Below are 14,323 nucleotides of genomic sequence, written 5' to 3' on the forward strand. Positions count from 1 at the left end.
GGCTTCAGTCTGAAAGCCGCACAAGTGCTCTTAGCATAAAACTGGCTGAAATTTGTCATCGCCCAGTGCGTCCCCAGCCTGCTCTAAGTACTTTGCAAGCCTTGGCTTATTTAAAGTTAACCCTGCAATGAAGGCGCTATTGTGATCCCCACTTTACCACTAAAGAAACAGGCTCAAAGAAATACCTGTGGTCCGGCACCAAAGCTTGAGAACGACATGTATTTTGTGCCAGTGAGGCATCACCAGGGCGGATGGAGCTTATAGAATGAGGGAAGCGTTCTTTAAGAAATGGAATACAAAGTCACAAACACAGAATTGGGTATGAATATGAAGATTTACTTGGCACATGAAACAATAACAAATTACATATTTAAAAGAGCTGACAAATACCGCAAACATTGCAAAATCCGAAAAGATGATAACGTAATGTTTTTATTAATTTACTGCCTGACACACCTCTGTGGTATGTTTCCTACTTTTTTGGCTTCGCATACTTATTTCACAATATCCTCTCCAGAGAGAAAAGCAAATCATCCTTCCTCTTGGATGCTTGATGGAACTTTTTTTAGTCGTTAGAATTTTTTTAAAGTTTCAGCTTTACAAGTCAGTATTGGTGATGCCATCTAAATTTAGGAGAAATCTGTGAGGACTTTCATGAAGGTTAAGTTAAATGTTAGCGGTAAGTTCTGGGAAATGTTTCCACAGACAAGCTTCTGGCTCAGTCCTTTATAAATTCTTGAGTCAACTCCCTCGTGCAGGTACTCCTGGAGTGAGTCCCCTTAAAGGACAGTCATGCCACATTAGGCTTTGGCGCTGCACCTAGTGAGTTAGCACCTTGGACAAGAGGAGCAGTCCTGGAAGCCATTCCTACACCACGATAACTAGGTAGGTAATTTAAGTGTGTTACAGAAACAGGGGAGTCCAAAAACAAACCCCAGAGTTTGCGGCTGGGAGGTAGGGAAAAGGAAGCAGCTTTCAGGATGCCTTGCATGCTTGGGGCTAGTGGCTGGATACATTGTTGCACAAAGATCCACTTTGTAACTTCCAAGGCTCAGGAAGTTTGGACTGTGGAATGGTAGGAAGGTGCCTACAGAGTCTGCGTAGGGCTCTGTGAATGGTCAGAGGACGCAGATATGTAAGCAGCTGCAGACATTTTTAGCGGGCGTGCTCCCTCCAGGTGGTTTGGAGACGGGGGTCTCCAGGCTGCTTTAAGAGGCTCTCCCCATGCGGTTTGCAGGAAGAATGCGGTTTACAAGGAGGCTGAGAATCCAGGCGGTTCTGCATTAAGAGCTGGCGGGCACGACAGCACAGAAAGGACCTCCCCAATCAGAATTGAGTGAATGGCAGCTACTGGTAAAGCTGAACTTTGCCTATGTGAGAAACGCTCACAATAAAAACTGGAACACAGGACTTCAGCAGTAAAGCAAGGCGTTTATTCACGAGTCTGCAGAGCCGGGCGCACCCTCAGCCAGGAGAATGTGCGCGCCAAGTAGACAAAGATGGCTGGTTTTATAGTCTTAGCTTCCCCACCCTGAAATTGCCCTGAAAGTGATTAGCTTCCCAGCCCTAACGCAATTAGCTCCCCCTCCCCTCTCCTCCTTCCCCGGTTCTCCATTACTGGTTACTCTGGAGTTACAATCTAACGCAATCATCTAAATGGCCTTATTGTGATTTGTAAATATGCTAATGCTGTCAACCACCTTCTCAGAGACCCTTTAATTACATTTGCCCTTTGTTACTAATGACTTTCTGCTGGTTTGAGAGTCACTATGTCCTTGTTTCTTACACCTAGGAAGTAGGAAACGGGTGTTTCTGACTTTCGTAAGACTGTCCAGGTCTGGGGGGGAGGGGGGGAGCAGACCTATGTGCAAATAAACAATTCTTATTCTTTTCACTAAACTCTGGCATTGAAAGTTATAATTCTGGCAGAGGGCAATCGGGCCCCTAACTAAACAGCCCGTGGGTTCTGTTTCAATCGGAGCAGCCCAGGGGTTCTGTTACAAGTATATCTGAAAGTGTCTTGTGAATCCCGTCAAAATATCCCACAAAACCCAATCTAAATGTGTCCTCAACTCCCATTCCCCTCTGCTAGGTCACATAAATGCCTGAGACTACTCCAGCAGCACCGTGGCCAAGAGCAGTGCCACAGGGGGAAGGGACCTGGGAAAAGATGATAGTAGCAACCAATTGCATTTTAAATATCCTTTAAACATCAAACCACAGGAACACATTTGTAAGGCTTTGGAAGGGCCTATGCAAATCATGGGCCCTGAAGTTTATATGAGCTTTACTGTAAACCCTTTGCCCTGGCTGGTTTAGCTCAGTGGATTGAGCGTCGGCCTGCGAGCTAAGTGTCGCTGGTTCGATCTTCCAGTCAGGGCACATCAGAGAAGGAAAACTCTGACTCCAAAAAACCTCCGCTGCCTTGCGGCATACCTCTTCAGGGGAAAGGCTAAGGGAGTAAACCCCGACAGAAAATCCGGAGCCGGAGTCCCTAAGGCGGTTTGACGTTGTAGTCAACACCGGCAACTCCTGCGGCACACCTGAACCCAAGCTGTATTGACTCCGTCTTTCCCTTGGATCCTTCAGCTGCGAAGAGAGGGGGGGTCTGCTGCATGGGCAACAGCAGACCCTCCATATTACCCTGCCCAGGCTCTGTAGCTTCAGCGTCATCGCAAGATGTCGATTCAACACGGGAGGAGACAGATACTACCATGTCACTCCCGAGTCGGACTGCACAGCCATTCTCGGCGGTGCAGATACTCTTAAGAAGCTACACCATCGTCTCTCGAGACGGACGGCTGCCGACGACGACGACGACGACTGTAAACCCACCCCGAACACCAATCATTCCTCATTTATTGAGTGACCACTGTGTGCCAGAGGCTAGTGCCAGAAATCCTGCCCTGTGGCAAAATAGCCAGTACTGACATTGCCACCAACTGTGTGCAGGGCCCCCTTTCCTCTCTGGGAATGAGTGTTCCTGCCTGAGAATTGAGTATTGCTAAAAGACTAACATTTAGGGTTGTGGTGAGGCCTACATACAGAATTCACAATACAGTCGGATTAAAAACTTGAGGTTTGCAGTCAGAGAGACCTGGATTAGAACCCAAGGCTTCCTCTTACCAGCTGGGGGAACTCCCACCAATCATGCTTCTTCTGTGAGTTTCACTTTCTCCATCTATAAATAGAGTTCAATTTATTCATTCACTCATCAAACATTATTGAGCCCCTGCTGTGTTCCAGGAACTTTCCAGGGTGCTGGAGGTATCAGTGAACAAACAGAAAAAGCTCATGCCCTGGTGAAAAGGAGGCAAACCACAAAATATAGGGAAATAAATATCAGGTGGGGATACATGTTGTGGAGAAAATTAAGCAGAGTAAAGGAGACAGGGTGGTCAGAAAATCTGACTCAGAAAAGCTGACTTAAAGCAGAGACCTGAAGTAAGTGAAGGAGCCAGTCTCGTGGGTGCAGGAGTAGAGCATTCCAGGAAAATGAAACAGTCAGTGCAAAAGCCCTGAGGTGGGAACATGCTGATGCATTTAAAGAATAGTGAGGAGGACCTGGCCGGGTAGCTCAGTTGGTTAGAGCCTCGACTCCATACTCCAAGATTGCCGGTTCGATGCCCAGTCAGAGTATATACAAGAATCAACCAATGAATGCATCAATAAGTGAAACAACAAATTAATGTCTCTCTCTCTCTCTCTCTCTCTCTCTCTCTCTCTCTCTCTCGTCCCCCCACCCCCTTCCCTTCCTCTTTCTCTAAAATCAATAAATAAAGAAATTTAAAGATAAAGAACAGTGAGGAGGTCGATACTAAGTGAGTGAAAGTGTGGTAGAAGATGGCTGGGAGGGAGCCAGAAGCCAGGTCGTGTAGGGGCTTGTGAGTGACATCTTTGGGTTTTGCTTTGAATGAGATGGGACCCACTGGAGGTAGAGGGCAGCGGGAACATAACTTTACTCATGTCTTAAGTAATCCTGCTGATAGCTGTGTTAAGAATAGGCCATCAAGATAATTCAAATGAAGTAACATTTTGGCAATTCCCCAAAAAGGTAAACATAGAATTACTATATGACCCAGTAATTCCACACACCCCCAAGAGAATTGATAACTGATGTTTAAACAAATACTTGTACATGAATAGTCACAGCAGCACCGTTCAAAATAGCCAAAGGTGGCAACAATTCAAATGTCTATTAATAGATGAATGGATATACAAAGTGTACTATAGCCATGCAATGGAATATTATTCAGCCATAAAAAAGTATAGAGTTCTGCTCCATGCTACAATACAGATGAACCTTGGTGACATTATGCTAAGTGAAAGAAGCCAGACACAAAAGGTCACATATTGTATGAAGTGTTCAAAGTAGGCAAATCCACAGGGACGGAAAGCAGATTAGTGGTTCCAAGGACCGCGGGGTAGAAGTAAGAAACGAGGAGTCACTCTTTAATGGGTGTGGGATCTCCTTTGGGAATGATGCAAATGTTTTGGAACTCAACAGAGATGATGCTTTCACAACATTGCGAATGTATTAAATGTCTCTGGCTTGTGCCCTTTAAAATGATTCACTTTATACGTAGCTTTCACCTCAATAAAAAATGTAAACAAAAGATTTTTAAAATAAGTTGAATGAGAGACGATGGTGGGTTTTGTGAGGGTCGTCGCAGTAGAGGAGGGGGACGTGGTTAGCTCTGCATATATTCTGAAAGTATTGTTGACAGAACTTGCTGATGGATTGGGTGTTAGGAGGGAAAAGTCAAAAAATGATTGCAAGGTTTTTTGATCTGAGAAGCTGCCAAGATGAAGTTTTCCTTTATTGAGATTAGATGGGAGGGTGGAGGAGCGTGGAGATCAGGAGTTGGATTTTGGACATGTTGAGGAACCTAATAGACTTCCAAGTGGAAGTGTTGAGAAGATGGATGAATATCTGAATCTGAACTTAGAAGTGAGATCCAACCTAGAGAGAAACAGAAATTTGGGAGGCCATCACCCAAGGGGTGATAAAGAAAGAAAAGAGAAGAGGACCAAAGACTGAGCCTCAAGACCCTCCAGTGTTTAAAAACCCCAAAATGAGAAAGAAACAGAAGAAACTGAGAAGGAGCAGCCACTCAAAGAGGGAAATCATGAGAGCGGGGTGTTTGGAAAGCCAAGGGAGGAAAATAAACCTAGGAAGAGGGTGTGACCATCAGTGAGAAGACTCTGGTCACATGAGGGTGGGTCACTGGACTATCGGCCTGAGCCACATGGAGGTCACTGGTATCCCCAAGAGCTGATGTGGCCAAGTGGTGGAGCCAGACCCTGACTGGAGTGATTCAAGAAATTGGAGACCTTTGTACGGATCACTTTTTTGAGGGTTTTGTTATAAAAGACAGCGAAGTGTTGGAGCTGTAGATAGACAAGGTAAGGAAGCGTATTTGTATCAGAGTGTGTTTTGATGCCAGTGAGAATGACTGAGAAGAGAGGGGAGAATTGATGGCACAGGTAAGAGGGAAAGAGGGAGAGAAAGGGTAGGATGTGGTGTGCACAGGAGGATGTGGGCTTGGCTCGGAGTGTTGGTGGCTGACAGGAGGAAAGGCAGAGAACAGGGGCTCAGGTGCAGGGAGTGGGACAGATGTCCTGGGAACCCGTGGAAGTTCTCTTCTGGTGGCCTCTCCTCTCTCTGTGAGATAGAAGCAGGGGCAAGGGTGAGAACGAGAACTGGGGGGAGGCGGTGGAGGTCAAAGGAAGGATGAGAAGGTGTGAAATAGTCTTGCAGGAGCCTGGGCCCGTGAATGGACGTGAGTGAGCTTGAACTTACGGTGAGCACGATCTCACCGTAGTGTGTGTTTTTGTCCAGACACGCTCAGTGGGTGCAGGCACAGAGTAGGTGGAGAGCTGGGTGACACCTGCCCACCAATCTCATTCACACAAAAGCTGGGAAGAGGACCTGGTACCCGGTGGGTGCTGGAAAGGAGGCCAACTGTGACACTTACAAGTGCTTTGATTTAGGAAACGGAAGGGCTGTAGAAAGGATAGAGAATAGAGATGGGGACACAGGGGCTCAGTTGAGTCCCTTCCAAGTTTCACATGCTGTAACATGACTTAAATGTGTGTGTGTGTGTGTGTGTGTAAAAGCTCTGCCTAGGTGACTCAGTTGATTGAAGTCTCCCATACACCAAAAGGCTGAGGTTCTATTCCCAGTCAGGACACCTACCTAGGTTTGGGGTTCGATCCCCAGTTGGGGCATGTATGGGAGGCAACCAATCAATGTTTCCCTCTCACATCAGTGTTTCTCTCTCTCTCCCCTCTCACATCAGTGTTTCTCTCTCTCTCCCTTCCTCTCCCTCAAAAAATAAATAAATATATCCTCAGGCGAAGATGAAAATGTAGATATATGAGATGCTATTATTATTATGCCTATAACATGACCCAAAAGCTAAATCCATGATCAAACGTGCGGAAGTGATCAGCAAACATTGCTCAAGCCCCTTTAGATTGCCCTGTCTGGTTATTAAAGCTGAGATAATACAGAGGATTCATTCAGCTCTGGATGCCCTTCCTGTATCACATCAATGAGAGGCAGCAAGGTGATTAATGAGCCTGTCTGCCTGGGTTTGAATCCCAGCTCTGCTTCTTATAGTCAACTTCTCTGTATGTCAGTTTTCTCGTCTGTAAAATGGGGATAATAACTGCAGCGTGCGCCTCATAGTGTTTTTGTGAGGAATGAATGAATGAATACATGCAAAGTGCTTAGCACAGTGCCTGCTGTGCAGTAAACAATAAACAGGAGCCATTGTCATCTCATTAAACCATCTTAACAATATGGGAGAAAGGAACTATTATGATCCCTTGTTTACTATGACAGGGGTTAAAGTATTTAAGTGTTAGCATTCAGCCTTGCACACACATACACACAGGAAAGTGTGTGTTCAGTTTTCGTAATTCTGGGTGGAGATGAAGACTAAAGCCCAGGAGTGAAACTGACCTACGTAAGGGAGTGCATAGCACAATACTTCTACATCCATTAGACTGGCCAAAATTAGACAGTCTAAGAACACCCAGTTCTAGAGACGTATGTGGAAGGACGGGTCCTTCCTCACTGAGAGCAGGAGTACAATTGAGTGCATCCTTTCTGGAGAGCAATCTGGCAATATTTTGAGAAATCAAATGTGAGGTGCCTGACAACCCAATTTCCCCACCCTCCAACAGGCTCGTAAAGGAGGTCACGTATGAGGATGAGCAATGAGGGCAGCATAGGCAGCAAAGAGTTGGAAGGATTTTTTTTTAAGATTTTTATTTATTTATTTATTTATTTTTAGAGAGTGGGGAAGGGAGGGAGGGAGAGAAACATTTATGTGCGGTTGCCTCTTGAGCACCCCCCCACCCCCACTGGAGATCTGGCCCATAACCCAGGCATGTGGCCTGACTGGGAATTGAATCAGTGACCCTTTGGTTCTCAGGCCAGTGCTCGATCCACTGAGCCACACCAGCCAGGGCTGGAAGGAATCTGATGTCGATTATTAGGGCTTGAGAAGTAGAATGTGGAATATATGCGTATGATGGAATAAAAAAAAAGCCAGTGCAATGCTTAGTAAATGCTTGGCACTAAATGCTTTCCGATGCCAGCTTGCAATGATCCAATGAGGAAGGTACCATTATTTAACACCGCCCATTTTACTGGTGGAGAAACTGGAGCTCAGAGAGGTTAAGTAACTTGCCCCAGGGCACCCAGCTAGTGAGCAGCCAGGCTTCGACTTAAACCCAGGCAGCCTCTCCAGAGTCCTCTTCAGACTCACTCCTCATGAGCTAGAAACAAGCAGAGCCCTGCAGAGAGCTCTCAGAAAGCACCGTGAAAGAAAGATAAGTTTGTTGCTCAAAGGCATTTTTGCAAATTTAAAAACCACATATGACAAAACTAACTTGAAGACCTTACATGGATTTTAATAAAAGAATAGAAGGGCTGAGAGCCAAAAATTCAACACCCTAGAGTGGGTGCATATGGGATGGGGGCAGATGAAGGGGAGAAATGACTAAAATTAAATTCAACCTAAGAAGATGGCATACTATCAGCTCAACCCTATGCGCTGTGATAAGCTAGGAAAGCATCTAGATTGGGGGTGAAGAAGGTGCATACCTTGGAGAAAGTTGGCTGAGAAGAGAGAGACATGTGAGAAAGGAAGGCAGTGTGGGAGAGTCATTAAGGGGGTAGCTCCTGCAGCTGGGCTGCCAGGGTATGAGTCCCAGTTCTGCTGCTAGTGACTTAACCTCCTGTGCCTCAGTTTCCCCATCCATAATATTTGTAAAGCCCCACCCTGCAGAGCGATGCACAGAAAGCTTCTCCCTCCACAAACCTAAGGCAAGAAATCTACACTGTTCTTCAAAGTTCTTACAGAAATTTCTCTTTTTAAGATTTTATTTATTTATTTTTAGAGAGAGGTGAAGGGAGGGAGAGAAACACCAATGTGTGGTTGCCTCTCACACGCCCCCAACCAGGGACCTAGCCCACAACCCAGGTGTGTGCCCTGGCTGGGAATCGAACCTGCAACCCTTTAGGCCGACACTCAATCCACTGAGCCACAGCAGCCAGGGAGAAATCCCTTTAAAAAAAAAATTATTTTTCTTTCGCATAGAGCACAGTGTATGATCTGACTTGCCTTTTAAAAGAATGACTCTGGCTTTGAAATGATGAGCAAGGGTGGAAGCGGGAGCACAGGAAAGAGGCTCCCGTGAGCGTCCAGCGGGGAGCTGCTGAGGGCCTGGACCTTGGGGTATTGACAGAGGCGGCGACATGGGGTCAGATTTGGAATAGGAAGGTGCAGCAGAAAGGGTTCACTGACGGATTGGACATTAGTGTGAGGCAGAGAGCGGCTGTCAAGGGCGAATGCAAGGTTTTTGGCCTGAGCAACTGGGAGAGTTTGGAATTTATCCCAGAGGCAGTAGGAAGTCATAGGAAGATATTAAGGCTGGGGTTGGGGGAGGGGATGTGGTCAGATGCCATAATCACCAAGGAGGCAGCCAGGACTGGGAACACAGGCCTGAGAGACAGCAGACAGGATGGATTCTAGCCCTGGCTCAGCCCCCAACTCACTGTGGGTTCCTGGGCACAATGGAACCATTCTGGACCTCCATCTCCATATAGTACAAAGAGGCGGTGAGGAACAAAAGACCCCTAAAAGTCCTCTCAGGGCAAAGATTTTTGCTCCAAGATTCTCTGACTCAAATAATCCCCAAGCACTCACTTTGGCAGCACTTATACTAGAATCAAAGATCCCCGGAATCAGACATACACACAATCATTATTCAAAGTCAGACCCCTCTCTTCCCCGTCCTCCCCAAAATCCATCCTTGCCCCCGTGGGCAGGACATGGAATTTCCCTGGTCTGGGAGCCTGAGGGATAATATCGGTGACAATGGCAGGTGATATTTGTTGAGCACACATTCTGTGCCAAGGGCTCTAACTCAGCTCTATCACACTGACACCAGACAGGAGCTCTGAGAGACAGGTGATTTAGTATCAACCCACCCCCTCTTTGTAAATGGAGAAACTAAGACTCAGGAGGGGTGAAATGATTTGCCCAAAGTCACATGGGAGAACCAGAACTCCAGTGATATCTCCCCACCTGCACTGCCACCTATTACCCAGGTCCAACACCAGCACCTCTCACCTGGATGGTCAAGATTACCTCCTCATTGGGCTTCTTACTTCTACCCCATCCCCCTGACATGGTATTTTTCACATGCAGCCAGAAGGATCTTGTGATAGAACCTAAATCAATTCACCTCCTCATTGGGCTTCTACTCCATCCGCCTGACATAGTATGGTTCACATGCAGCCAGAAAGATCTTTTGATAGGACCTAAATCAACTCATTCCCTTCCTCAAAACTCTCCCAGCTTCTCATCTCACTCAGAGTCAAAGCTAAGTCTTTATTGTGATCCTCAAGGCAGACCCAGTTGGCTCCCTGCCTAACTCTATGACCTCACTTCTCCTGCTCTCCAGCTTCCCCGGTCCCCTCCTTCTTCCTCCAATGTGCCAGGTGCCCTCCTGCCTCAGGGCCTTTGCACCTGCTCTTCCCTCTGCCTGAACTGCTCCTTCTCCAGAGACCCACATGGCCTCACCTCCTTCTGGTCTCTGTTCAAATGTCACGTCCTCAGTGAGGATTTCACTGTACACTGGACTTAAAACTGCAACCCCCTCTTACCCATTGTACCCCAATCCCTCCCCCCCATCCCTGATATATTTTTCTCCATGGCACCTACCATCATCTAACATACTCTATGTTTTACTTTTTTGCTTGTTTATTGTCTATCTCCCTAGAAGGTTGAGCTCAGGAGGTCAGGAGTTTGTCTTTTTTGTTCACTGCTGTATCTCCAGTGCCTAGAACAATACCCGATACGTGGTGTATAAGTAAGTACTCAATAAATATCTTTGTCAGATGGATGAGTGAGGATCTGTGCCAGGTGCCCTCCTGCCTCAGGGCCTTTGCACCTGCTCTTCCCTCTGCCCCATACTCATAACTGCTATACATTGTGTGTGACACACTGAGTTACCTGCTTTATGTATCAGCCTCTGATCACAACTTTCCATCTCCTCTGACCCTGCTGGAGTCCAGGCAAAGAACCCCTTCTCCCTGGAGTCTGTTCTGGCTCCACCCTGGCTCCCATATGTCTCCTTCTCCTCATTGCCCCTTTGGTGCCCGAGCCACTCCCCTCCTTAAAATGCCCCAGCAACTCCACGATTCCACACTGTAACCACAACACCAGGGTTTTTCATACTGTCAGTCACCACTGCTTAGTGTACTGTGAAATCAACCACATTGTTTTTTTCAGTAGAACAGCTCAGAGTCTGTGCTCATAGTGTAGATATAGGATAGACTAAGATATAGATGGAGTATGATTTCATAAAACTTTTGTTTCATCCCTGGCTGGCATGGCTCAGTGAACTGAGCATCAGCCTGTGAACTGAAAGGTCACAAGTTTGATTCCTGGTCAGGGCACATGCCTGGGTTTTGAGCCAGGTCCCCAGTTGGGGCATGAGAGGCAACTGATAAATGTTTCTCTAACACATCAATGTTTCTCTTTCTCTCTCTCTCTCTCTCTCTCTCCCCCTTCCTCTCTCTCTAAAAATAGAAATAAAATCTTTTAAAAATCCTTAAAAAATTTTTTAAAACCTTTTGATTCAGTGTTACATGCATTAAATCACGATTAAGTGTATTTCTTACTCTGAGTCAAAAAAGTTGGCAAAACCCTGCATGACAGTCCTGCCTCTCCTAAATCCCATGTACAGATTGGATAGATGATGCTAATATCAGCTCTTCACTGGGACCCCTGTCACGTGGTTTTACCTCCTTTGGCTCTTGGCTACTCACCACCCAGTTGATAGATGGTAAGACTGAGGCTCAGACTGGAGACAGCTCCTGCCTGAGATCACTGGGCTGGGAAAGAGGAAAGACAAAAGCAGGGCTTGAGCCCCAGCCAATCTCCCTCTGCGCCTACCCAGTTGCTTGCCCACTTGCCCTGCCCATCCCAGTTTGCTCCACACCTACACAGAGCACTCAGGTGTGCCAGCCTGTCCTCAGAGCCCCCAGATGCAAGCTGCCTCATAGATCCTCCAACACTGCAGCCAGCAGGATCGTTTGAACTCCCATTTTGCAGGCTAGAGAGCATTTCCCAGAATCCACCATTCTATCACCCTTCTTCAACCTGCCCTCTTTGAGGGGCAGAAGAGAAACTGCTAAAGATGTGTCTTTGACCACTTCTGGTCAGATCCCATGCTTCCCAACTCTGTCACTATGTGATCCCAGGCAAGCACTCTGAGCCTCAGTTTCCTTTTCTGCAGAACTGGAATAATAATAGTATCTACCCCTAAGGCCATGTTTAAGGTTTAAATATGTTGGAATACATGCAAAATTATTAGGTCAGTGACCACATCCCTTTGCTGGAAATCTTACCAGGAACCCTGTGTAATTGGACTACTATTTGCCCCCCCAACTTTGTCATAAGAGAAGGGGAGGCCCTTTCTTGAGTTCATACTGCTAGACAGTGGGAGGTGAGAACTTGGATGCAGGTCTGCCTGGGCGTTTCACCACCGAGCACAATAGTCCTTTGGGATGTTAGTTTCAACAGCAACAGCAATAATGTTTCCCAAATTCAGGAATGTAAGACTCAGAGAGGGTAAGGTCATGCCCAAGTCACACAGCATGTGAATGGCAGAGCCAGGCTTTGAACCCAGGCTTGTGTGTGTTCAGATGCAGCCTGACTTTTTTTTGTCCCATGAGCGTCTCCATAAAGCCCTGATGAGCAGGAGCATAAAAGCAAGTTGAGGGTTGCTGTTGTCCCAGCTCAGCCTGACTGTCCTGTATTCCTGGCTCCAGCCCCTGGCCAGCTTCAGGTGGCTGCTCCCCTGAAGCTCTAGGATGAGGGTACTGGGGTGGCATGGATGATGGCAGAGGGTGCAGCAGCTCCCTCCGCCAGCCTCTGATTGGGGCCCTGCAATCCCCCAGGATTTGGTGCTTGGAAAGCTGACGTTGGGTTGCTATGGTAATGGGTTTGGGGTGGTTGCCATAGTAGCAGAACTAGCCTGGGTTTAAAAATATCTAGGAGGTTTGTGTTTGTGTGTGAGTGTGAGTGTGTGACCGACCGTGCTGTTGTGTGTGTCCAAACGCAAGGGTTTGGGGGGTGGAGCTGGGGCTGCAGGCATGACTTGGGGGTTGGAGCTCAGCAGCACACAAGAGTCCATGTGTGTTGTGCATGTGGCTGAGTGGCCTATGGTGTCTCATGTATTGTGTACATTAGACTTTGTGGACCAGGTATCTAAATGTGTGTGATTTTCCAATTTGTATCAAAAACACCATTGAGTCTGTCAGTCTATGTATCACATGCCACTAACATATATACCTTATGTAACATAGGTTGTGCTTGTTTTGTGGCTGTGATCATGTACTTGTAACTTCCCAGGGTGTGTGTGGCCAAGTGTGGAGTTGTTTGGCTCTGAATATGTGCACCTGGGAAATGCTTGGATGTTAGACATGCACGTGTCTATTTGTGTGTGAGAGCCTGTGTGTTCCTTTGGGTCTGCAAAACTGAATGTGCATTGTATATTGTTGAGTGTGTGTGTGTGTGTGTTCCTGTCCCCCATCAGAGTATGCCTATATGAAACTGCTGAGTGTGTACTTGTGTGTCTGCAAGAGGGCCTGTGTGGCTGGGGCGAAGGGGACTTCACATCCAACTTCATGGATGTCAGGATATGTACTTGTGTGGTGTGAGTATATGTGGCTCAGAGGGTCTAAGGTGTGGATCTTGGCCTGACCCCAGTATCTCCCTGCATCCTTCTTCCTTCTTCTCCATATCCATGGCAACCAGCTCCTCAGCTCCCTCCAGGAAGATGGAGGGGGAGGATCCAGACTGCAGTGGACCACAACCTCCTACCATCCCCCTTGGCTCTGGGGACAATGGGGGGAGGGGACAGATGGGCAGCCACCCCATCCACCCCAGGCCATCTGCTACCCTCCCCATGCTGGGGACCTGAGAGCATGGCAAGGGAGGCAGCAGTGGGATGGAGCAGAGGGAGGGGCCCTCCAGCTGCCACAATCACCTCCATCCAGGCCGCCTCTGAGCCTAATCTTGCCTCCAGCTGACCTTGGAAGGAAAGAATCCTCGGAGACCAGGAATCCAAGGAGAAGAAAATTCATGTATCAGAGAACATTGAATATTAGTAACGATCAATTCCAAGGAAAGGCCCCATACTTCCAATGACTTTAGGCTCTGAAATTAAGCTTGTCCTGCATTCAAATCCCAGTTTTTTCTATCTGTGTGCCCTTGGACAAGCCATACTCCATGCTCCATGGACCTCCACTTAGATATTGAAAAATTTGTTTTTATTAATGACATGAATAGTAATACTTTACAAGGTCCTAGACTGCTTTGTTCTCTTTTGTATCCCAGCGTTTGGGATAGTGCCTGGCACTTAGTATATACTGTGTTGATTGAATTGAGCACCAGTTGGGTGCTAGGCTTAGAGTTACATGCCCAGATCAGGAATTCATTGAATTAATCCCGAGACGTTGCAGTAACACTGTGTAAATTCTTCAAGAAATGCATAAAGGACTTGAGGAGGGACTTCCCAGCTGTCAGGGGTGGGAGAAGTGTGACGCGTGATTTCTTATCTGGACTAAGTTATATCAAGTCACTGATGCTAAGTAGATACCTCAGAGTTGGTTGCTCCGGGGATTAAATGTGATAACGTTTGCGAAGCACTTTCTTAGAACCGGACCCAGCGCATAGTAAGTGCTCAATAAACGTTCTTTACAGGGGAGGGGGAGGGGAAGGTGTGCTTGAGC

The sequence above is a fragment of the Furipterus horrens genome, unplaced genomic scaffold (assembly GCF_987537825.1).
Source record: "Furipterus horrens unplaced genomic scaffold, mFurHor1.1.pri manual_scaffold_13, whole genome shotgun sequence".
NCBI classification, from domain to species: Eukaryota; Metazoa; Chordata; class Mammalia; order Chiroptera; family Furipteridae; genus Furipterus; species Furipterus horrens.